General features: G+C 37.7%; 1 long non-coding RNA gene across 7 annotated transcripts in view; it reads right to left on the reverse strand.

The window, feature by feature from the left end:
- The window catches only part of LOC149561094 (uncharacterized), a 79667-nt gene extending 53867 nt beyond the window's left edge, over nucleotides 1-25800 (reverse strand). For 2 of the 7 annotated variants that reach the window (XR_016363758.1, XR_016363757.1), the window contains exons 1-2: nucleotides 25499-25664; nucleotides 25161-25335 (exon numbers count right to left, since the gene is read on the reverse strand). This is a non-coding gene — a long non-coding RNA (uncharacterized LOC149561094). The other 5 variants (XR_016363759.1, XR_016363760.1, XR_016363761.1 and 2 more) reach the window with 5 other exon arrangements.
- Nucleotides 25801-27015: the final 1215 nt, after the last annotated feature.

Consider the following 27015-nt stretch of genomic DNA (forward strand, 5'->3'; position numbering starts at 1 on the left):
ATTATGGACTCACCAATCCAATTACACTCTGATGCAGGAAAACATAACAAATTGCAGAGATCTTCACCACTATGTCATGCCATGAATCATCAATATAAACATCCAATGTCTGCAGCTCTTGCAAATAAAATATTCCAGAATCCACAAACAATACAGCCATCAAGATGCAAAAACAATTTCCAGTTTTCCAATATTAAATTCCTCAGCACATCAACACTTCTTAGACACAGAGAAAACAGTTAGAGACGTCACAAGCAATAATCTGAATAAAAATAAATCACTATACCTCAACGGCGATTTCTAAGAACCAGCTTAACCTCAATTCTCCAGCCTCAATAATCTTCCCAAATACAGTCGAAACATAAGGGAATTCAATTAAAACAATTTCTCAAAATTAAATCACAATACCTCAGCTGTGAATTACAATCCACTTCTCAATCTTCAAACCCTTTTACTTTAGCAAGGGCATAGAAATCAGCAACCTCGGAAATCCTCACTAAGACAACAAAAGCAAAATAGACAATCGGATATTTTTTCCTTTCACAATGAGCTCATATTTATAATCCCCAAAAGGCACCTAGTATCCCAAACGTAACTCCACTTAAGAAGCTTCATCAGCAAAACGTCATTTTATAACATTAAATATGATAAAGTGCTTTATAATAATGTAAACTTTAATAATTAACTAATAAATATGAGCTCATGCAATAAATAGCCCCATCCAATGCAGGTGATGACAGCCAATGCCACCATCTGCATTGCCAAATTGGTAACTATCCAAATTAGACTTACTAAAAATAGTAAATCCATTACTGAGACACTTTAATCTCACTGGCAGCTCACGATGATCGCTATGATGAACTAACACAAACAATTGTAGGAGCTCGCCAAAAATGGGGACATTACAGGCCTATGTTTAGCTTTTATTAGCTCTATTCTAGGCCGGTTTTTTATGTTTATTTATTGTTAGTGTGCAATGGTTGTACACCTTTAGGCTGTTGAACTGTAAGGGGTCACCATCCTAGTTTTTCCTACTTATCAATATCAAAAACAATAATTAAAGCCTATGATTTATAAAATTGTTAAGGTTTAAATTGCTAAAGGACTCTTTTGTTAAATTTGAAGGGTTTATTTTCTATGACTGGTATTAAACTGATGATTTATTTATTTACGAAAAGGATTTAATGGTTTGCCATTTATCTATTTGTTTAAGAAAAGGATTTTATTGTTTATCATTTAGGTAAAGAATGCTTTGAGGATATGATGAGATGCCTATGTTTTGTATAGACAAACTTAAAATAAATGCAATCTTTAAAAAACTTGATGAAATTAGAAACAAAACCAAAACTGTCTGCTTACATAGTAGCAAAAAGTGAAACAAGACATTTTAAATCATATTTTTTTCAGTTGACCGTCCTTGTTTAAGCTATCAACAATAGAGTTCTCGACCATGGGAATCGGTACTAATTGGGCTAGCACACCACCTTTATAACTGCGTCAAAAGTTTCTACATTTTATTGAATTTTTATAGCTGTCATACAAATCTTTTGATTTTGACATTCAGTGCTAAATCTCTTTTGCCCCTTTTGTGGTCCACGTCTCTGCTAGTACTCATGATGATCTTGTTGGCTTTATTCATTCTGATCATATGTGTGGGCTATTTTTGTTTTATGTTGTTGGATTTATCTCTCATGGTTTGTGCCTTGCTACGTAAGTGTTTATTTCATATCATCTTTTGATGACTCGACGCTATTTTCCAGGTATGCCTTGTCTTGTTCCTCAACGTCATGACTTCCTAGTGGCATGCGATTCTTTTATGTGCTTAAATAAGCAATATCCTTTGATATCAATTTTTTTATTCTCATGTGTCAATTGTAATTCGTAACTGAAAAGAATGGAAACCGAATCACATTTATTGTAACTTGAAGATCATTATCATGCAGTTTTCCAGCTCTTCCTGTAGACATTGAATTTCTTTTCTCTTTCTCTTAAAAAGGTTGTATCGTGTTTTATGGGTTCTGCAGATTGGATTTTAACAGGTTGTTGCATGCAACAACCTGTTAAACTCCAATCTGCAGAACCCATGAGTAAAACATGATACAACCTTTCTAAGAGAGAAGAACTTCAATGTCTACATGCAACAACCTGTTAAACTCCAATCTGCAGAACCCATGAGTAAAACATGATACAACCTTTCTAAGAGAGAAGAACTTCAATGTCTACAGGAAGCAGATTGGAGTTCAATTGGTTGTTGTAGCCTTCTACCTTTTGTAAGCTCATATATATATATATGAGATTCAACTAGTATTGGTTTCTGAGATTTTGTTCTGATTAGAGTTGTCTCATACAGTATCTGTGTTCGAAAGCTTTCTAAGAGTGAAGAACTAAATGTTATGATCTGAGATCGTTGTTTCTGTATACTCTGACAATTTGAAGAGAGATGTTGTATTAAGAACAATGATCAAAGTGTGATCATCATTAAGTTTTTGAAGTTTTTGACAGCTGTTGAGTGTTGCATTTGATTAAAGATATCAATAAAGGATTAATTTTGAGTTGTTTAGGTTGTTTATCTCACTGAGGAAGGTTTTTCCCAGGATATTTCCCTTGTTATTGTCTGATTGTATTGCATTTTTATTTATGATATTTTCTCCCTCTATCTCTGGCTTCAAAATTTAACATGGTATCAAAGCAGGCTGAAGATCTTTGACCCAGAACCAAAAATTCTCTCAATTTATGCCCCTTACTTCCTCTTGATGTAATCTCTCTCTGTGTAAAAATGGTAAATGGTCTGAAAGTTGAAGACAGGTTGTATGACTCTTCAAATTTTGCTTCTCGGAAGCCCATGTTCTGATTGGTCTTGAAGAAAGCAATCTTTTGAATTATATAAATACTAATGTTGTTGAGCTATCAGATGAAGCTGAAAGAACTTTGTGGAAAAAGAACAAGATTATGACTAAAAGATTATGATCGACTTTGTGATAGTTCATTTGATTCTAGTCATTTCAAAATTGGAATCGACCAAAGATATGTTCAAGACTCTTTAGGATTTGTATGAATTTAATAATACCAGTAGCGTTCTTGCCTTGAGTTAACTATTGCATGTAAAAATGGAAAAGTATTACGATAATATATAGTTTCTAGTATCTTTGTTTAGTATCTAATAGTTATCTATTGTAAACTTCTGTAAATATTAGAATGTTTCTATTATTTAGTTTTTTGTTTCTAGAATAAAATGTTTCTATTCTTTACGATTGTTTCTTAAGGAAACATCATCCAGTCTCTTGTATAAATTGATCTCTTGATCACTGTTAATAACAAGAAAATATTTTCTAATTACTTTGTAATATGGTATCGGAGTTAATACTCTAAATTTTTTCGAAAATAATTATAATTTCTTGGTTGAAATTATCTATCTTTAATTTTTGAAATTATTTACATGCATATTTGTTTCCAACTCTCTCTATAATCTGACTAGGGTTGTCATCAGATTTTTTTGGTGCCTCGATTTTGGTGCCTCAATTTTTGAGCCAGCCAATCCAAAAACCGACAACATATTCTTTCTGATTTTTTTGAGCTCTCTTTTGGGTCACCCTTCAAATTTTCAGGGTCTACTTTTTGAGGGTTGCATGTTTGTTGCACGTACTTGCCTACTATTTGCATGTGCTACTTTACCATGCAAAGTCTCATGTTTTGCCTCCCTTAAAAATTCTGGTGGGTTTTTATAATTTTTTCTCTCAAAAATAAATTTTGATGGGCTTTCATATTTTTTTCCCTTAAAAAAGATTCTTATGGGTTTCTATAAATTTTCCCATAAAAATTTCTAATTCTGTAATTCGCAAGGTTGTGTGGGATTCCTTTGTGGGTTTGTAATTTTTTCCTCAAAAATTATTTGTTAGATTTTACCATTTTCACTAAAAAACAAAGCTTTGTATTGTCAAGTTTTGATTGATTTTTCACCTCAAAAATCATGTCAGGTTTTGATTGATTTTTCACCTCAAAAATAATGTTGGGTTTTGATTAATTTTTCACCCCAAAACTCATGTGCAGTTTTTTTTATTTTCTCCTAAAAATCAAGGCTTTTTGCAGTTTGTTTTGGAGCATTATCCAAAGTACCATCAACAGTCTTCTAAGCAGACATCCTCTGCTCCAAATTCAGAAGCCTCCCAGAAGAAAAACATTTAATGCAACTATTGCCACAAGTTTGGGCACATGAAGGTTGAATGTCAGAAGCGCTTAGCTGCCCTATCTAAGCAATTGTATTATATTAATTCTAAAAATGAGCACCCTAGAAGCTACTCCCTTGTAATTAATAATTAAATTAATTAAATACAAAGTCACCTTTAAATTGAATGACTTTATAAGAAATTAATTTAATTTCTTCTTATCCTCCACTTAGACTTAAGAGAACATGAGAGCTAAAAGATGGGATCATTACAAATCCACCCTCCTTGAAATTGCTTGTCCTCAAGCAATTAACATAATGAACTCCAACCTCCACCTGGATCCCAATTGAAGTAATATGTGATATCCATATTAAACAAACTACAAATGAACATCATTAAGACCAACCACATGTCCTACAAGTTAGCTTCCAAAACTTGTGCTAATGAAGTATAAGTCTTGATGTCACCAGAAGGCGGCTCCATAGAAGATCTATGAAACCTCTTCCTTCCAACTGCTGCAACACAAAACTGAATCTTTGTAGATGGTGAAAACTAAGCCCAACTCCACTCAGGCGAATGATCAGCCTCAAACATCAAATTGTCATAAGACAATGTTGTATCCATGTTGAACATAGTACTATCCCAAGAGTGAACATTAACACTTTGTTGATCGATAGTATAATATGCCTCTGTCACTATATTGCTCACCTCATTAGCAATAACAAGTGTACTATCATCAGAGAAAACATCTACAACCGCATGCTTACTGCCAAACTCCTCGTTGGATGGTTCAACTGACATAGAAGTAGTTGTTGATATGACAGTTCTCTTGCATTCTCCTAATTCCACTATTGCTACGTCATCATCCCCTAACAAGGCTTCATATGTGGTCTCCTGACTTTGCACACATGTCTCTACTGACTCTGCCGAAATGCCCACATCACCAACATCATAGCTAGCTGGCTCTATACATGTCTCGATCCCACCTGAGAAATCGACTACCTTCTGCTCTAGAGCAACATACAAATCGTCAATGTTGATGCCCATCTGTCTAGCCATAAGCTGCAACATCATATCCATTCGCCTATTCTGCTCCTGTTGCATCCTATTATGCTCCTGTTGCATACGTTGCCCCTTCTCTAATGTACCCAATAACTGTCTAAACATCACATCTTGATTTGGACTAATATACATCTTTATCCAGCTATCAATATGATCTCCATAGGATGGCAGGACTTATAGCTCTGATACCACTGTAATGGGCACCTACTGGTTATAACTTCGTGAAACACTTTGTAAGCAAGCGCTATACCACTGTAATGGACACCCAGGAATGCCCAAAAGCTGAACCAACTACTGAAATTATATTAATTCTAAAAATGTTGCAATCAAGTACAAAGAGATGTATTCCAAAGGCCAAACCCTAAGGGAATGACGTCTAGAATGTTACAACAGAGAATGAATGTCCCCTATTGCCAAAAAAGAGTGTGATTCACACATCCAAGCTCTTATCAAATGCAAGTTATAATCATCCGATAATCAGCAATGAAACTTTCAGCCCTATTTATCCTTTTCTTCATCCTTCTGGAAGGAACTAAACATTAATTAATTGCAAGAGCTAGAAGCTTCTCCTTCCAATAATTAATGCATACCCCAGAAATTCCTCCCTGCCAATAATTAATTAAATCACGAGAGGCTTCTGTCCTTCCAATAATTAATACATACCCTAGAAACTACTCCCTTGTAAATAATAATTAAATTAATTAAATACAAAGTCACCTTTTAATTTTTAATTGAATGACTTTATAAGAAATTAATTTAATTTCTTCTTATCCTCCACTTAGACTTTGGAGAACGTGAAGGCCAAAAGATGGGATCATTACAGCAATCTAGTTCACAGCACACAGCGAACAGTGCGGAGCACCTTGAGTAGACAAACTCTGTCTTTTACGCTTTTTGACAGCTTCATGCTCTAGATAGATTAACCATTAAGGGAGGGTATTACGATAATAGATATCTTTTATTATCTCTATTTAATATCTAATGGTTATCTATTGTAATCTTCTATAAATATTAGAATGTTTCTAATATTTAGTTTTTTGTTTCTACAATAGAATGTTTCTATTCTTTATGATTGTTTCTTAAGGAAACATCATTCAGTCTCTTAGATAAATTGATCTCTTGATCACTGTTAATAACAAGCAAATATTTTCCAATTACTTCGTAATAAAAAGGGCAATTGTATAATTTATGGAAAAGGTTGACTCTATAGTTTATGAAAATTACAGAATTAAAGGATCAACTTAGTGACATTGGTGAAACATTTTCGGACAAGGATATCGTCATGCTTGCTATTAATGGACTTCATCATTCTTGGGAGTCCTTCATTCAAGGCATTAGTGAAAGAGATGAACTTCCAAAAATTGACAAGTTAAGGGCTTACTATATCCAAGGAGACTGAAGATTGGAAGCAAGAGGAAATGATCATAGAAATCACCATGATGACGATCATGTACTTGCAGCTCACACTTCTAAAGGAAAAGGTAAGAAAGAAAGAGGTTTAGAGATAAAAACTGTGAATCTGCTCCCAACTCCAAGAAAGGAAAAAGGGATTTTTCACAAATCCAATGCTTCAAGTGTGACAAGTTAGGGCACATTGTTAGAGACTATTATTCTAGATCAAAGTCTCAAGTAACTGCAACTATTGTAGAAAATTCTTCTCCTCAAAAGGAGTCGGGTGAAGATTCAAAGGGATTCTTATTTATTTGTGCTCTTTCAAGCAATATTTCTACAAACAAAGATCCTTAATTGATTGATGGCAGTGCATCTCATCATATTACTGATTACAAAGAACATCTTCTCCATTTGAAAGAAAAAGATTTTCATCTGCAAGTCATAACTGGTGATGATGCAAGTTATTCAGTAAAAGGTGTTGGTTCTACTTCTTTTAAATTAGATTCTAGAATTCCTCTTCATCTAAGTAATGTATTATTTGTACCTGGCATAACGAGGAAATTAATCTCTATATCAGCATTAGAAGACAAAGGGTATCATGTTGCTTTTGTTGATGGTAGAGTCTTGGCATGGAAAATGAATTTCAGTATTCAATCAGCTTGTGAAATTAGAGTTCAACATGATAGTCTCTACTAACTTTCAGCTCATCCTTTGCATGCTTTTGCTCTTAATACTTCAGACTCAAATGAACTTTGGCATAAGAGGTTTGGTCATTTAAATTTCAAAACTTTAGCCACTACGGAGAAGGTTGTAATTGGTCTCTTGAAGCTGAATCAAAACCATGGAGAAATCTGCAAGGGATGCACTCTAGGTATGAATATTAAAAGCACATTTCATAATAGTGAAAATAGAGACAATGATATTCTAGATTCAATTCATTCAGATTGTGGCCCCATGTCGGTTGCTTCTATTAGTGGTTTTTGGTATTATGTTACTTTCAAAGATAATTATTCTCGTATGTGTTGGCTATACTTTCTTAAGTCAAAAGAGTTTGATGAGGTGTTGACCCATTTCAAAGATTTTAAAACACTTGTTGAAAATGTTTCTAACAAAAGAATTAAGATTTTAAGGCCTAATAATGGAAGAGAATGTCTCTGGTTTATTTCATGATTACTATGTTGAAGCTGGTATTGATGCTAAAGAGTGTAGCTGAGATAGAGATATTTATCTCTGGGTGTTAACACTGTTATAGCCACCTTTAGCTGAAAAGGACATTTATAAAAAATTGCAATATCAAATATAAAGACGTGTCATACAACATGCATTAAGGCATGGAAATACGAAGAGTTGTATTTGAAAATAAGGAGTTGTGTTTTGGAAATCCAAGAAACCTTCGGTTGGAATGTGAAGAGTCTCTCCTTGTGTTATCTATATTGCATCAAGCAAAGGGCATTGTACACTTAGATATTTTATTATCATTAAAGAGATCTTTTATGGTGTGGCTGGGTTTTTCCCTTCATCTTGAAGTGTTTTCCCAAGATAATTCTGCACAACTCTTGTATCTTTTTTGGCTCCTTATTGCTGGTTTTCTTAAATTATGGGCTAAACTTAACATGGTAGCAAAGCCTAATTCTATCAAGAAAAGCAATTTCTTACCAAGAGTCGATTTTAGAGACTTCTTTTGTTGTGTAGGCATGTGTGATCATTCTCTGGCAGCAATATCTAATAGAAAAATGTTTTACGAATTATTGTCCTATGGATTCTCTGGAAGTGTGTTGTAAATAAATGACTCATCTAAAGCAGACAATTGGATTTTATCATATCAGTTCAAATCAACAAAAGTGAATTTGAAATTTATGCTTGCAGTTGGGTCGAGTATCACCATATAGAATCTATTGGGTTGATGAAGCAAAAGGATTGTGGTCTCACTGCATTGAAGATTTGGAAATTCTTACTTCTAGACACTAACAGATGTAGCAGGCCATCACCTCCATTATTATTCTTTCGAGCAATACTGGCATTCTATGTTATGAATAGTATGAGTGTTGCCAAAATTGTTCGATTGTTGATCCTCTCAATTTTTGTGTGGTTTGCAATGTTGTCTGCTTCAATTCGATCGTACGCAAGTTTTTCTTTCAATTTAAGTTTTATTATCATATCTAATTTTATGATTTGATCCCCTTTCGTATATGATCTTGGCATCTTCTAAATTTACTATTGCTAGAGCTTGCCCCTCGTCTATTTGCTCACACCCAGATTGGATGCGGTCTTCTTGTCACTTGGAGTGATGATTTTTTATTGTCGTCAGTTTTATCTTCTTCCAACCATTTTTTTTGCGTATTTATTATGTGTGTTCTTGTTAGTATGTTGTCTCGTATATTTTTGTCATCTTCTAGTTCCTGTGTCAATCGCCTTCCTTTATCGGCAATATTCCCTTTCATATGCTCTATGGCAAAGAAACGTCCTATCATATTACTTCTTGTACTTGATTGGTCACAATAAAGAATCATGTGCATGTGTAACTGGTGATGGAGAATTTGTATCGACAATTGAGCAAAGTAATGCCAGCTCAAAACGAGAGAGGAGGTATCTTCCCAGAGCAATATTATCGAAATTTTCAACTAAGAAGGCAAGCGCCCAAAGAAACTATTGCGCTGAATATAGAAGAGGATACGGAGAAGGTAAAAGTGTTGAGGAATGAAGTGATAAAGGTAGGTTCGGCGAGACTTGTTGCAATGTTCTCTGCGTAGTAAAGTCACAGAGAGGGGACATGTCCGCATAGAGAGGGAGCATGGGAGCATGTGTGTAATAAAGCAACTTGAGGATCAGACCAATCCCAACAATCTCAAGCAAATGAAAGTGATGGTCGGATTGAGCATGAAATAAGTGACAATTGTCAATTATTTCCAATGCATATTTCTCCTCGAGAAGAATCTTGTCAAGTTGTGCCTGAATGGGGATATCTTGTAATCGACGTCTCCTAATCATTTCCTCTACAAAGTATGAAGAAAGTATTCTCCCTAATTTTTAACCACAAAAGGCAGAAATTATTGGTGGTGTGCTCAAACAATGTCTAGCGGACAAGGAGAGACCTCTGCTAAAATTGTGAATGCAAGCGCAATTATGCAACCACTTTCTTAATGGACATTGTTGGAGCTTGAATTACCTGTCAATTTTCCCAAAAAGGGGAGCACCATGGTTGCATTCAATGTGCGGGAGTTCTACGTGCAAGAGAGCAAGATATCTTCAAATGTGAATAATCATCTAGAATTCATACAATTGGGAAACCTTCAAATTGAATGGGATTTCTTTTTAGTTTTTATACATGATTAAACTCCAAAGAGATAAGTATTTTATTTTAAGTATTGATCATAAATAGGTGTTATATAGTGTATGATTATAACATTGATTTCTATTATAGTTGAAGTTATCAGCTTTTAATATCTCTCTTGGGTGCAAAATCAAGATGCAACAAGAAATAATGAGATGGAGATGCTGCTTTGATGTTGCACATTAAGAGTGAGATATTCAACTTTAAAGGGAAGATACTATCACAATTTTATTGCATTGATCAAAGTAGTCCTTGATTGATCTATATGATAAGTTGATTTAATCTCTATTGGTTGCATGATGCAATAACAATGATTTTTAAGAGGGAAATGTTTTAGTTTATAAGGATGTAATGTTCCTTTGCTATGGTGTATTAGATTTCACACTGAAACCTCTATGAATGTGCCCTAGGGTGAGACCCGTACAGAGTTATAGACTAGCTTGTGGTGGCCGTACGGACCCCAAACTAGAAGTGTTGTGGCAAATGGCAACCATACAGTGTAGATAGGTGTTCGGCGTACCGTGGAAGGAAGGAGTAGACCAGACACCGTATGGTGTATAAGGCAATGGGAGGGGGGTTGCTATACAAAAGAGAAGGGGTAACCGTACAGTAATATAGAGTAGGTCGTACAGTGTCTAATACAAGCCATACGGTGGCAAAACCAAAGTCCGTACGAAAGCTATGTTTGGATGTATATGATTTCCTCTACGTGGAGTGATGATGTCCCAATGCCGTATGGTGGGTAAGATGGAAGTATGAATGTCGTACACTATTATGGAGTGATGCCAATGAGCCGTACGGTGATAATTCCAAGGCAATATGGTGAGGTAATGAATTGGAATGAAGGAGTTAGAAGTCGTACGGTCGGACTATAATGCCTACAGTAATACCAGCAGAGAGTCACATACACAATTTGCATACACAGAATCCACGAATTCATCAACAGGAACAGATGTGCAATGAAATTCAAAACTTGCCAAATACAGAAGCGATGAACGCCAACGAAATAGGGTGAGGGTTGATTCCCACCGAAACCGTGCAAGCCAAATAGGGAAGGTCTTTCACTTCCGAAATGGCGAACAATGCCAAACTCAACAGGAATCCACAGTATAGAGAGATATAATCCAAAAAGCATGCCTACAACTTTCTACAAGCCGCGCTTAAATACCCATCGGGAAAAACTTTCCAAGGGTGTACAAAGTTAGCCAACGGCGACACAAACTACGGAAACTATATAAAAATGGGTCCAAGATAAAATAAATCAATCGGCCCATTACAAAGATTAGATGAGTACATTTATTTTATGACGAGGACATTACAATCCTCTCGTCCCAAAATTTGCTTGTCCTCGAGCAAGTGTAGTGCTAGGTGCTAGAGGATGTGTTCACCTTCCCAAGTTGCGTCGTCCAGCGGTAGATGTTGCCAACGTACCAAGTACTCCCTCATGGTGTGGTTCCGCAAGACCTTTTCACACACTTCAAGAATCTTGGCCAGTTCCAGAATGAGCTTTCCTTCCTCATTGAGTGGCGGAAGGTTAGTAGTGACTGTGACGTTTTTCCCTATAGCCTTCTTCAAACAAGAAACATGGAAGACATTGTGAATGCGGCTACCCTCTGAAAGTTCCAATTCGTACGCTACCTCACTAATGCGATGGATCATGCGGTAGGGACGATAAAAATGCGACTTTAGTTTCTCCTTTCCTGTTCCCTTTAATAAAGACTATCAGTATGGCTAAAGTCGGGGATAGACCAGATCCCCCACTTCAAAGCTCCTCTCTATCTGGTGTCTATCCACGTCCACCTTCTGTCGATTTTGTGCTTGCTGCAAGTTTTCTTTGAAGCTCCTCAGAATGTCATGTCCTTCCTGAAGCCAATCCTTTGCCCTTGGAGCGTGACTATCGCCTAGAACTATGTCGATGAAGGAGAGTGGTTCGTGCTCGTACAGAGCTTTGAACGGCGCCATCTCGATCAACATGTGATACGTGGTGTTGTAGCAATACTCCCCGAGATGGATCCATTTTACCCACGCACATTGTTGAGCCGAGACGTAGTTCTGTAGGTAGCCTTCGAGCCATTTGTTCACAATTTCCATTTGACCATCCGTCTGCGGATGGTAACTCGTGCTCGGTGATAATTCAGTCCCTGCCATCTAAAACAGTTCTGTCCAAAAGATAATGACAAATCGTCCACCCCGATCACTGATGATGTTTCAGGGTAACCCGTGCAGGCGAAAGACTTCTCAGAAAAACAGTTCGGCAACTTGTATAGCCTGAAGGTCCAAGGGAATGGCAAAGAAGTGAGCATATTTTGTCAATCTGTTAACCACCACGAAGATGCTGTCCTTTCCGTTTACCTTGGTAACACCTGTTATGAAGTCCATTGATATACTTTCCCACTTATGTGCGGGAATCGGCAAAGGCTATAACAGTTCGGCAAGAAGAGTGTGTTTAAACTTGTTTTGTTGGCAAACCATACATTCTCTGACATGCTGCAACACATCCCCTTTCAATCCCTTCCATGAAAATCTATCCTGAACACTTCTGTAGGTTTTAAGGAAGCCGAGATGTCCAGCCAGAGGGGAGTCATGCACCTCCTTCAGGATCTTCTACTTCAGTTTGGATTATGATACCATGTATATCCGGTCTTTATAGTAGATGATATCATCCACCACTTTGTACCGAACATCATGGATGTGGCCATCCATTATCTCACAGGCAAATGTGTTCTTGGGATATTCTACCAACAGTTGTGCCTTCCAGTCAACTGAGATCCGGTCTAGTGAGCAAATGGTGGGTTTTCAAGACAAGGCATCTACAACAACATTGTTCTTCCTTTTTACATATTCAATGTCAAAATCAAAAGACTGAACTTTGCTTACCCACTTTTGCTGCCGTTTGTTCAAGTTCCACTGTTCCAGGAAATATCTCACGTTGTTGTGATCCGTACGGACAACAAACTTGGCACCAACCAAATACTGTCAAAACTTGGTCAATGTATGTACGATGGCCAACATTTCTTTATCATAAATAGAATACAAGCGTTCTGCTGGTGTAAGCTTCCGACTCTCATAAGCGATGGGGTGTCTGTCCTACATCAAAATCGCTCCAATGCCCTCCCCAAACGCGTCGCGTTCTAAAACAAACGGTCGGGTGAAGTTAGGCAGTGCCAAAATTGGGCAAGTGCTCATGGCCTCTTTTAGCTTATCAAATGTGAGTTGTGCTTCTTCGTTCCACTGGAAAGCCCCTTTCTTCGTCAGATTCATTAAAGGCGCACTAAGCTGAGAAAAACCTTTGACAAATCTTTTGTAGTAACTGCATAATCTAAAGAACCCTCGTAAATCTGTGAGTGATTTTGGGGGAGGCCAGTTGAGGATAGCCTGAATCTTTTCCTGATGCACTTGAACCCCGTATTGACTGACAACATGCCCCAAGTACAATATCTTTGTCATCCCAAACTCACATTTGGACTGTTTGGCGAACAGAGACTACTCCATGATACTTAGTACCTCGTTCAGATGCTTCAGGTGCTCCTCCCATGTCCTGCTATAAATAAGATCATCAAAGAATACCAATAGATACTTATGCAACTGTTTGCTGAAGATGCGGTTCATGCACGACTGAAATGTGGCAGGTGCGTTGGTCAGACCGAATGGCATGACCAGGAATTCATAGTGTCTGTAGTGGCAGCGGAAGGCCGTTTTCTCCACATCTTCTTCCCTCATTCGGATCTGATGGTATCCAAAACGGAGATCTATTTTTGAAAAATAGACCATGCCATGTAGTTCATCCAATAGCTCATCTATCTTCTAGATGGAGTACCTATTCTTTATTGTCCTTTTGTTCAGGGTGCGATAGTCCACACACATGCGCAACGTTCCATCCTTCTTCTTGACCAACACCACGGATGACGCGAACGGGCTAGAACTAAGATGGATCCATCCCTTCTCAAGCAACTCTTGAATCGTCCGTTCGATCTCATCCTTGAATTTCTTGGAGTGGCGATACGGAGTGGTTATGACTGGTTTTGCCCCTGATTCCAACTCTATTATGTGTTCAAACCCCCAATGCGGTGGTATGTCAGGTGGAATATCCATGAAAACTTTTTCATGCCTACTTAAAATATCCTGAAGTTCACCATCCTATGTAGGTGTTCAGTGCCCCTTCATAGGTTCCGCCAAGATAAAACAATGCGCAGCCCACTCAACATCATTGTGCCGCAAGACTCCCTCCATCCAATGCGCACAAACTTCCTTCGGACCTTCATTTGCCATCCCTCGCAGGACAACCTTCTTTCCGTCAACCACAAAAGTGAAGTCCATTCGCTTGAAACTCTAAGTGTACTCATCAAGCGTCTCCATCCACTGTATACCAAGAATGACTTCCATGTTAGCAAGATCCACTATGAAAAAGTCTCCGTCACCATGTGATTCGCCATCGTGATGCTCAACTGAGGAACAAGGTGCGTGCAGGGCAGGAAAGTCCCTTTGGCAACCTTGACCTGAAAGCCTGTGTGTGCTTTCGTAGAGAGACTTCTACGCTTTACCAAGGATGAATTTATGAAGTTCAAAGTAGCTCCACTATCCAACATTACCGTGACCCTTTGTCCTTGAAGGGTACCCCATATACGGAAAATTGTGCACCTCGAATTGCCCGCCAAAGCAATGGATCCCACGTGTTGTACCAAGGCGGCAATCCTCTCCATTTGGTTTAAATCGGCCATGTTGGTGTCACTGCTAGGTTGGATATCTTCCACTGGCACTTCCTCTTGTTCCTGTTCGCCCTCTTCATCAAACATTACCTCGATGTAATGGATCTTCCCCTTCCCGAGGCATCAATGGCCAGGCTCCCAAGGCCCCTTGTAATTGAAACACAACTTCTTCCTTCGGAGTTCTTGTCGGGATGCTTCATCCAATGATGGCTTCTTGGGCCGATGTTTGTCTCTCGGAAACTTTGGCGATTTCGAATGTGAGTGACTCTGGGAGGATGAGGATGATGCCGACGACGATGCCATGCTTCGTGCCTTACTGATTGCTTCCGACAAGGTTGACGGATTGAATCCCTTCACCCAACCCTTCAGTGGTTCTACCAACCCGTCCATGAAGAGCACAACCCGCCTTCTCTCGGAGATGTCTGTGACCAACACAGAAAGTCTCTGAAATTCTACAATGAACTGATCTACTGATCCAGTTTGCCTCAGTTGCGCCAGATCTTTGAAATTGAGCTCAGGGTCTTTTCCATCAAATCGTTCTATTAATCTCTCTATAAACTCTGCATAGGTCTTAATTTGATCATGCCCTAGTGTGATCGTGCCATGGTGCCACCATTCGTGTGCAATGCCCTCCAAGTGCAACACGACAAATTTGATCGCTTCTTCTTCAGGTATAGGATTTAGCTAGAAGTAGGTGTCGGCTTTCATCACCCACGCCTGTGCTGAAATGGAGCCCAAACCATCAAATGGAGATAGGTTTACCTTACTAAATTTTCTCCTGAGATCATCGTTAAAATATCCTCCTCTATTTCCGCCTCCCGAGTATCTCATCCTCAAATCTACGTAATCTTTGTAGGAAATATCCTCTTCAAGGTTTGCATTTCTCCAGTCCTCTCTTATCTCTTCGAAAGTTGGTAGTCTCTCCCCGTGATGTGTTTCCGTTCGTGGTGGGAAAGTCGGCATGGAAGGTCGAGAGCGTGCTGGCTGAGGATGTGGTTTACCCAATACTGAGTCCACGCTGTGCCCATTTTTTTCACCAGATATTTTATTCTCCACCAACTTCTTGAGGGTTTCCTCCATGAGTCGCTACGTATCCGTGATCTATGCCTGATTCCGGGCAAGTTCCCTCAGAAGTGCCACAAGTTTGGCGCCAGTTAGTTCCCGTTCGTAAGCCATTCGATCAACGGAATGTGTCCTTCTTCTCTTTCGACTATAAACTCTCATTCACCATCCCCAGGCTGGCAAGATCGGAGAGCTCTAATACCATTGTAATGTTCCTTTGCTATGGTGTATTAGATTTCACACTGAAGCCTCTGCCAATGTGCCCTAGGGTGAGACCCGTACGGAGTTTCAGACTAGTCTGTGGTGGCCGTACGGACCCCAAACTAGAAGTGCTATGGCAAATGGCAACCATACAGTGGAGATAGGTGTTCAGCGTACGGTGGAAGGAAGGAGTAGACTAGACGCCGTGCGGAGGCAATGGGAGGAGGGTTGTCGTACAAAAGAGAAGGGGTAACCGTACGATCATATAGAACAAGTCGTACGGTGTCTAATACAAGCCATACAGTGGGAGAACCAAAGTTCGTAGGGAAGCTATGTTTGGATGTATGTGATTTTTCTGTACATGGAGTGATGATGTCCCAATGTCGTACGGTGGGTAAGATAGAAGTATGAATGTCGTACACTATTCTGGAGGTATGCCAATGAGCTATACGATGATAATTCCAAGGCCGTACGATGAGGTAATGAATTGGAATGAAGGAGTTAGAAGCCATACAGTCAGACTATAATGCCTACAGTTATACCAACAGAGAGTGACATACACAATGTAGTGCCTCTCATGTTTGCAGTCTATGCCTTGTCTATTTTGATTCGAGAGATACTTGATACTCTTATTATTTTGTACCTTATGATGACCTGAGGGTCGGATGTTATACTTGGATTCAGTACCATAGATGCTTTACTGCTATACTGTTCAGTTTATCACATTTGCATGTGGATGCCATTTTGAGATGACAGTAGATCTATGATGATATCTAGTTATACGATGTATTGGACCTATTTGTTGATTATGTTATGAGATGGATTCTATGCTTTGGTTATTTACTTCATTCTTGTATCTTCACGCTTTCTGCAAATGTGAGTGATGTAAATGGATTAAATAGGTATTTTAATACATGTTGCTTCGGCTATGATATTATTTGCCATTGCACTTGATCGTGTGTTTTAGTGTGCAGGAATTATATCCTTGGCAGTGGCACATGGAGTTAGTGATTCAGCTATTCATATTTACCCATGTCGTTCCTATATGGTCGACGTACCCTTGTTATTATTGTTTAGATCAAAACCTTTCGGTGATTAGTAAATCCGAACTCATTTGCATTATGTGATTAGACCAGTGAGTGTGTCTGTGCATTTAGAAGTTCGCATTTGTCGCGAAAGTGTTAAGTGTTTTTCTATGTTTTTGGGGTTTTCGGATTTTAATCTTTTCAAATTTAATTTCTAGCAACTTTGCCTTAGGTGAAATCCCGTTGCGGATAATAACCTGTTTTCGTTTGGGTCAATTCGGAGTTTAACTACTCCAGCTAGCTATTTTCCAAAATTGACTATTCACCCAAAAAAAATGAATAAGTATTGGAAAAGTGATTTCATAAATCACTTTTCACAATTTGAAAATAGAATTGTAGAGCAAATTTGGAAATCCTCTTCTGAAGGATTCTTGTTTTGCTCGTTCTGGGAGCTGTGAGCGTGGGATCTGCGCGAGGTTGGTCTCGTTGGATTCGGCTCGAGGAGTTTATGCTTTGCCGTCATTTTCAACTGTTTTGGCGGGTGGTTTATTTTATTGTGTGGGTTTCAGTTTCTGCCTCTTTTTCCTTCAGGTAGGGCCTTCCCATTTTTTAGTTTTCACTCCATTTCAGCTTCCGTTTCTTGTAGCAATATGTTAGGAGGCTGAGAACTAGTGTTCCCCTCCGTTTCTGGTTGCTAGTTCTGCCCGGTTGGTCGGGTATGAACGTTTTTCCCTGTTTTTGAAATGGAGTTTTGGGTTTTTGGGCCGTTATGCTGGCCGTTTTTGCATACGGTGTCCATTTTCATTTATTTTTGGATTTTTGGGGTTTTTGAACCCAAGGGCCAAATGGGTTTTAATTTTGGAATTTTTCCAAAATTTGGGGTTTTTACCTCGTTTTGCGTGCCAACCTGTTTTATCAAGTTTTCTTGGCACATTGTGGTTCGTGGACCTGGGTGATCTGTTTGGATACCAGTTAGACCACTTTTGCATCTTTTGTTGCATTGGGATGCGTGTTGCATCCGTCCTCTCGATTTTGTTTACAGTTGAGGGACTTGTTGCTTTGTGTTCTCTTCCAGTCCTTTTATTTGATCTTCGTGATGGTGGTGCGCCACACACGAGTACGTGCGCGTACATAGTCGGATGTCTTGCGAGCCCCGACCTTCCGTAGCACTTTCGAAAGTTATGATCATTGGGGTTGGGTTGGGAATTTGCATGCCTACGGGCACTCATCATTGGATGAGCATGGGTAGGGTAGGGTAGCATATGGAGGGGGCTTCTATTTTGCAGCCCGACGATCATGACGTCATGGGTTGGCAAAGGAAGTTTTATATAAGTGATAATTAAAGAAAACACTGGGAGGTAATAAAATTTAAGATAATAAAATGTGTGAGCACCCGATTAAGTTCGAGGACACAATGTGTGAGCACCCAATTAAGTTTGAGGACACACGATCCGAGCTTGGGCTTGTCGATGCCAAGCGACTCTCCATGATGTCAGCCCCTACATAGTAAGCCCATTGAGGTGTCTGACCAGGACCTGTAGTTTATGCATTGTCTATGTCTTGGTTTCAGTCATCATACTGCTTGGCGTGAGTGTTAGCCATGGTTGTTGTGTTTTTGTGTGTTTGCGGTTGGATCACTATCTCCATCAGCACGGCGGGTGTGGACCTACGGGTGCCACGTGGTTGGGAGGCGTAGCTACCCTCACCACTGCTAGGGACCGGTGTACAGATACGGTCTATTGTCCTAGTACGACTGTAGCTGGATGTGTCACTTGGTACTTCGGTATACGGAGTATGCTTCTTGTGATTTATGCTGTCATTATGATGTTATCATGTTTAGATGATGTTAGTGTTAACGCATTCCTCATTATGATGATTAGCATGTAGTAGATGGTGTTATCTGATTACAGTTTTATCTTATGCCTACTACTAGCATGTTAGATTTTATTTACTTACATTGTAGCATGTTTAGTAGTGACGTCCCTATTACGACAGCACCAATGATTTGATCGGTGGCTTGGGATGTTATGCGCGGGGGATGGCTAGGGCCCACGATGGTCCTATGATGCCATTGACGGTTGAGAGGAACCGCGTACTTGGTTATTTTTGCTCATTGCAATGTTATCTATGTTATTGCGATGTTTATTTCAGTTGAATGTGATGTTTCCTTTCTGTACTTTCCCTTCCTTGTTTGATAGATGGTTAGATTTCGTTTTCTGTATTTCAGTTACTCAATTCTAGTTCGAGTGTTCTGGCCTCGAGTAGTGGATCCGGTACTCCCCGATGTGGAGTTTCTTTTGTCATTTTTTTTCCATTTTTGAGTTTCTTTAAGTGTTTTTATTTTCTATGGGCGACATTTGTTCAGCATTGTGCGACACTGATAAAGTATTGCACGCCCATAGAAATAATGTCGCACGAAACAAGAAAGTGTCGCACGCATTACTAGAGAAGTGTCGTACGACACTGGAAGAGTGTCGCACGGCTTCATGAGAAATGTCGCGCGATACTTTTCCAGTATCGCACACCTTCTTGAGAAGTGTCGCACGCAGTAAGGGAGAAGTGTCGCCCTCCCTTAGTAAAAAGTGTCGCACACCTTTTGGTTAAAACCTGCACGTGCCAATAGCGGGCATTTTTTTTAGTGTTCCGATCATTTTGAGAGTTGATCTAGATACCCTTTTGGGTGTTCTTGAAGCCTATGTTGTTGCATTTTGAATTGAGGAGGTTTCCTTTGAAATTCAATTTTTGGGTTTGTGTTGTTGTCCTCCGGGGTTTAAAATATATCGTTTAAGTATAAGTTCCTTATACTTAAGATATATTTTAATATATGCGATGATTCATTTGAGATGGGTTTCAGACCTCTACGAGCTAAGGTGTAGATTCTAGGATATATCAGGGCTTCAAAAATTCAGACTTAGCCAATTTTTCAGGGCTTCAGGATTTCAGACTTAGCCAGTTTCCAAGAGTCAGCTTATGTCTTTCAGCTTGGTAGGTCTTTGTGGTTTTCGTGGTTGTGTTCTAGTTAGTAGTGGCGTTTGGAGATCCGTTGGTGCTTGGTTGTCTTTCAGTCTTCCGTTGTGATCTTTTGGTTTGTGTAGGTTGTATCTTGTGCACTTACACTTGTAAAAAAAAAATTGTTCTGACTTGTTTTCATCCTTGTTTCCAAGGATCTCCAGGCGGGGCATCACACACAATTTGCATACACAGAATCCACGAATTCATCAACAAGAACAGATATGCAATGAAATTCACAACTTGCCAAATACAGAAGCGACGAACGCCAACGGAATAGGGTGAGGGTTGATTCCCACCAAAACTGTGCAAGCCAAACAGGGAAGGTCTTTCACTTCCGAAATGGCCAACAATGTCGAACTCCAACAGGAATCCGCAATATAGAGAAATATAATCCAAAAAGCATGCCTACAACTTTCTACAAGCTGCACTTAAATACCCATCGGGAAAAACTTTTTGAGGGTGTACAAAGTTAGCCAACAGCGACACAAACTATGAAAACTATATAAAAATGGGTCTGAGATAAAATAAATCAATCGGCCCATTACAAAGATTAAATGAGTACATTTATTTTATGATGGGGACATTACAAGGGAGGCTTCATCAACTATCTTCTTGTGATGGTTAAGAGGGAGTGTTTATGGAAGTCTTGTTATTTTTTATTATTTTTTGTTTCATCAGCAATTTTATTTCTTGTTAGATTTTGAGACACTTGTTGGAAAAGATTTTCAAGTGTGATTTTGTGAGTTATTATTAATATGAAATTAATAATAAGTTGTAAGAACAACCCTATAACTCTTTCAATTATGAGAGATTCATAGTGAAAATCATGTATAGAGATTCCATAATGTCATCACGTTAAGAGATTTCATGATGGGAGTTGGAATTCATGTTGCGAGAGTCCATGACTATATCACATTGAGATAGTTCATGATAAGCTAGTTGTAAACCTTACTAACTTGTCATATTGAGAGATTCCATGACAGTATCACATTGAGTGAGTCTGTGATAAAAGTTGAAAGTGATTTTTACAAGTTTTTCATGTTGAGTGATTCCATGATTATTAATTGAATAAATATTTCCATCTACTATGTTGACTGATTCCATGATTATTAACAATGAGTAAATTGTTCTCTAGAGTCATGTTGAGAGATTCTATGACAACATCAAATCGAGAGAATCTGTGATGAAAGATGGTTGCATTTATTGCAGGGTTTTCATGTTGAGTGATTCCATAAACTTTAGAGGATGTATGTGATTGTTCAGCGAAAGTTTCCTCTCTCCCTAAGAGGGAGTGTTGAAGATTGTAGCTGCAGTAGAGATCTTTATCTCTAGCTGTTAATACCGTTATAGTCACCTTCAGCTGAAAAGGACATTTATGATAAATTGTATTATTAATTACAAAGACATGTTTATGTTTTGGAAATTGAAGAGACCTTCAGTTGGAATGCGAAGAGTCTCTCTCCTTATATATATCGCATCAAGCAAAAGGCAATGTACACTCAAATATTTTATTATCAATAAAGAGATCTTTTGTTGTGTGGTTGGGATTTCCCCTTCATCTTGTACGGTTTTCCCAAGATAATTTTGTGTCACTCTTGTATCTTTTTTGGCTCCTTATTGTTGGTTATCTTGAATTTTGGGCTAAACTTAACAATTAAGAGGGAATTTTGTGTTCCCTATAACCCTCAACAAAACAATATAGCTGAAAGGAAGAACAGATATATTAAGGCAGCAAAGGAAATAATTCACGACCAAAGTCTTCAGATTTTTGTATGTGCTTAGGCATGCAAGACAAAAGTTCATATTTAGAGCCATAGTCCTCATCAATTTCTTGACCACATGAGTCCTAAAGAAGCTTTTGCAAGCATCAAACCAGATATTGGTCACTTCAGAATTTTGGACTGGTTTATTTTCACGTCCAAAAAGAAGAAAGATCAAAATTAGATCCTTCGGGAAAGAAAGGTATGTTTGTTGGTATATTTGTTGGATACAGTGATTCTTCAAAGGTTTTCAGGATTTATATTCCAGGACAAAGACATATTGAAATCAGCAGGAATGCCACTTTTGATGATAGTTCAGCTTGCAAAATATCTTATGAGTCCATTATTGAAAGTGAAGGAAATGATCTTGAGCATCCTCAAGACTCAGTGATGGCTGATCCGGATCCACCTTCTGAGATTCAAAGGGACAAAGTAGAATTAAATGATTCAGCTGATCTAGTTAATCATATTGATACTTCAGCAGGTCCTAGTAATACTTCAGCCAATAAGAGAAGGCCTTTGTGGGCCAGAAACATTGTGAGAGAAGGCCTTTGTGGGCCAGAAACATTGTGAGAGAAGCTGAACATTTTACAGCCCTGCATGGGACTTTTAGAGAAAGTAAAAGGCCTCATAAGTATGTTGGTTATTTAGCATTAATGAGCCACATTATTGCTTTTGAACTTTCCAGTGTTGAAGAAGCTTCTAATCAGCAAATATAGAAAGATGCCATGATAGAAGAGTATTAGTCAACCATTAAAAAAGATGTATAGAATTTTGTTCTAAGACCAAAAGGTAAATCAGCAGTTTCTTCTAAATATGTTGAGAAATGAGGATCGCTTCCAGATGTAATTGCATTGCCTGTAAGGTATATGTTTTCCAATGGCAGCGATATCACTCTCATTTATATTAAGGAAGAGACATGGGGAGACATGTCTCCTCATGAGATAGAGGAGACATGTCTATCCATTTTGTCTAATTAATATAATAACAAATGATAATTTAATTATATATATATATATGCACTTCAATCTCATAGTTTATCCAATTGAAGCTACCAAACATTAACACTCCCTCTTAGCTAGGGAGGATAAACACATGACCATATATTACCTCAATGTAATATAAAGATATTGGGAGTAATGGCCTCCAAAATGTCAACACATTGGACATTCACCATGTACTCTTTGAGCAATGGCCTCTTGAATGTTGAGTTGCAAGATATTCACCAAAACTGTGAGTAATGGCCTCTTGAATATCAACTCATTTGATATTCACCAAGTACTCTGTGTAATGGTCTCCTGAACATTAATTTGCATAACATTCACCATGTACTCAAAATGTTCATAAGGTATGTGCACGTGCATTCTCATTATGCTTACCATATGAACATCCACCATGAAAAGTATAATCTATCATGATCTTCATAGACATCATAAGATATCTATCATAATAGAAAACTAAGTTATTGTAAGGTCGTCACCTTTCAATAACTTCTACAATTACAAGTGACATCATTTGGAAGTCGTCACTTCCACGTGATGTGCACAGGGGGTAGGCCCATTAGAATAACCTGGTCACAATGTATGAGTCACGGTCCTCTTGACTACAACAATTTATTAATCACTAGAGAATCGGCCTCCCTCTCTTTCAAGGTTGTCCATAATGAAATATTGGTCTCCCTCTGAATCTCAATCCTCCTCTTTTTCCTATAATAACATTCTCGAAAGAAAAAATCAAGGCACACAGTACTTATAATTCAAATAAAAATGTTTGTAGTTTAGATCATACCTATTACTAACAACATAAATATATTTATCATTACTATTATGATTCACATTATAATTCTCTCTCTCTCTCTCTCTCTCTCTCTCTCTCTCTCTCTCTCTCTCTATATATATATATATATAAATGTTTGTAGTTTAGATCATACCTATTACTAACAACATAAATATATTTATCATTACTATTATGATTCACATTCTCTCTCTCTCTCTCTCTCTCTCTCTCTCTCTCTCTATATATATATATATAAGATACTCTCACTTCTAATATCTATATCACTTCTATATATAAATAATGTTAATTAACACAATCACAATAATAATACTTACTTCTACCCCATCCACGTGGGTAATCTTAAAGCATGGAGGATAGGTACCATACACAACATATCAATTTCCCTTATATTCCACGTCATGCTAATGTGGGTAATTGATGGGATTATATGGGTGATTTCCAGTGCAGATTCTATGTGGCAGGCCCTTTTTGCTGTCATCAACTAGAACAATGTTTGAAGAGGTGCCCCTACAACAGTCTGGATACACTATGAAGCAGCACAGATTCCTCCAATAGCATTGGTCTACATCTTGACCGTTCTGTCATACCCTCATTCAAACAGTCACGCTGAAGGATACAGGCTGGACTCCCCTTTCAATCATGGTAATACAGAAGATGTAACATCTCAGCAACCTTGTGAATACACTGTTTGTTCACCTTACACATCTTTATACAGTTTGATACCCATGCTAATATTCATGCCACTCATGATTTATGCATCCATAGCAGCAAGGACAACTGTACCATTTGTTCACTTAGAATCGTATTGTTGGTGAGTTAATATATATTGCACAGAAGGAACATGAGCTTGGTTTCTTAAAAGTCAAATTCAACTTCAAAATCCCTTAAAATGACAATATCTTCACCTTTGATAATTTTAAACTAACAGTTACAATAGTCACAAGCTCTTCAACTCAACACGCACATGAAAGCTCATAACATCTACCCACAACTTGTATACTTTCCATGTTCTCCCAAATACCAAATATCTTTCACAGTGACAGTGCTTCAACAACAGTAAACAATTGGCATTTTACATGTTAACAGGATTGTAAATTTCTCTACCCCACAATGAGTGAACTAGTCATGGGTATCGTTCTCCACCCAAACAGAGCCCAATAGTATTCATGGATGCATATGGTAGCTCTCTTCATTTTTGTGTAAATTTATTCCAATGTGAAATATATGTAACTCCAGAGTCAACCATTGTAATTCTTTAATCGTAAAAAAATTAAAGAGGCACATGGTAGAGGCCTTATTTTTTTCTTCCAATATTGTTCTTAATTTTTTTATCTGAATTTCCCATTTACACCTAAAGTTTCTAAAAGAACTTGAAAGGATTAAGAAGGCCAATCTCGTGGAAAACCCTCCTAAATTTTCTCAAGTTGCTAGATTTTAGGTCACTCCACTTCATAAGATAAGCATACCACTATTGTTAATTTATTTTTCGCATCTTGATAACTAATTGCAGAATGTAATCTCAAAGTTAGGGCAACGAAATTTACAAGCTATTTTCAAAAGCATACTAAATCGCTTTAATTGGCTGGGTAAACATCATGTATACGAACTACTTTTCAGCTTATATACAAATGAGAAGAAAGAGGTGTTACCTCTTTAACAAGCTGTGCACTTTTTGCAGCTATATAGTATGTTCCAACCAGGTAAACCTCGGCCCCGTTGACGCTGTTGCGCAGATAACTGACACTGCCTTCCTGTGGCAACCCGTGTAGCCCACGGCACCAATTCCACCCCACGCCATTCTTCCGAAGGCCACCCACAAAAGGCCTACATATCATCGGGAGTCCAGCTGCTACCATTGCCATGAAATTTTACTACTGCGACTGGCTAAACTTATGTTCCCTTGTAATTTGCCCATATATAAAAATTGAACTGTCCTATATTAGAAATTGATGTTTAGAGACTGATAATTTTGAGAAAAAATGTATACCCAGTGCACACATTGTGGTATTAGCCAGAAAAATGAAGTTAACGCCCGGTCCACAACCCAAAAAGTTTGATTAGTTCGGCCATTACGCAGAGGAAAATGCGGAGGGACTCGATTTGGTACGATAGCCATTGTAGGTAATTGGAATAGAATGATAGAATCTTTACGTACTTACCATTTTTGGTGTTATGATGCCAAATTTCGCAGAAAGCTGAATTCTCAACGGTACTCGATTTGAAAAAAGGAAAGGCAGGAAACAACACTTGAAGGTTTTCTTACCGCGTACGTGCGACTGCGACGGAGGAAAAAAATGCATTTATAGATTTCAGTATTTTTTATTTTTCGATTCGTAACATTTTTTTATAATAAAAATGGTTCAAATTTAAAGAATGGCATTGGATAACTTTTCTTTATACTATTGAAACTAGCCTTTTTCAAATCAAATAGTCATGTCTTGTTGATGTTAATGAAATTTTTTAATAGTTATTGTATTTGTAGTAGGCAATATATTATTGCAATTATTTATATTTAAGTAGTGATTATTTCTTTTAATGCAACCAACATAATAAATATTATTCTTTTTAATTTGAAGTTTTGATTTTTTTAATATTTATTTTGTAAAAAATTTTATTTTTTAAATTAGTTTAATTGGTTCATATATTTGAGTTTTTATAACGGATTTTAGCAAGTACTATTGGATATTTTAGTGTGTTTCACTAAATAAATGAAAAAAATAACATAGTATAAAATTTTATTTTTTTTATTTGTATATATTTTAGCATGGATCACGATAGTATTTATCATTTTAACTTCGATAATACTTAATTCTATTAACTATTATATACATAAACAAATGAAAAGGTAAAAAATTCGTTATTAATTAAAAATGTAACTATCAATTCACTATAGTACAACTAATTAATATTACCAAAGGATGGATCACGATAGTACTTATCTTTTAACTTTGATAATACTTAATGCTATTAACTATTATATACATAAACAAATGAAAAGGTAAAAAGAATTAGTTATTAGATAAGTGAGAGATAATTTCCATTACAAGTCAAATTGTGATATTGCTATCAGGATTTAACTGTGTAGTTCTTGAGTCAAACTCATCAACCCATGTTTCATGAGTAGTGATTCAACATGAATCCATCTCTCATGATAATAAATGGAACACTTAGCACTCATTAGATCTAGGTGATGCTCATAGAGGTGAAGCACCAAAACTTCTCGAGAGGTCACCCACCCTAGTACTACTCCAACTCAAACACGCTTAACTACAAAGTTCCTTCTATGGTTAAACCCAATCTTATTACAACCTCATTTGCAAAACCTTCACCAAGTGTTGTGCCTTATGAACCATTCACTAGAAAGCTCCTTAAGCTAATCAATTGATAAGTGGGAGATAATTTCCATAGCAAGTCAAATTATGATATTACTATCAGGATGTAACTATGTAGTTTTGAGTCAAACTCATTGACCCATGTTTTATGAGTAGTGAATCAACATGAATC

The sequence above is a fragment of the Cupressus sempervirens genome, chromosome 4, assembly GCF_028749045.1.
Source record: "Cupressus sempervirens isolate cs-2001-9-10 chromosome 4, ASM2874904v1, whole genome shotgun sequence".
NCBI lineage: Eukaryota > Viridiplantae > Streptophyta > Pinopsida > Cupressales > Cupressaceae > Cupressus > Cupressus sempervirens.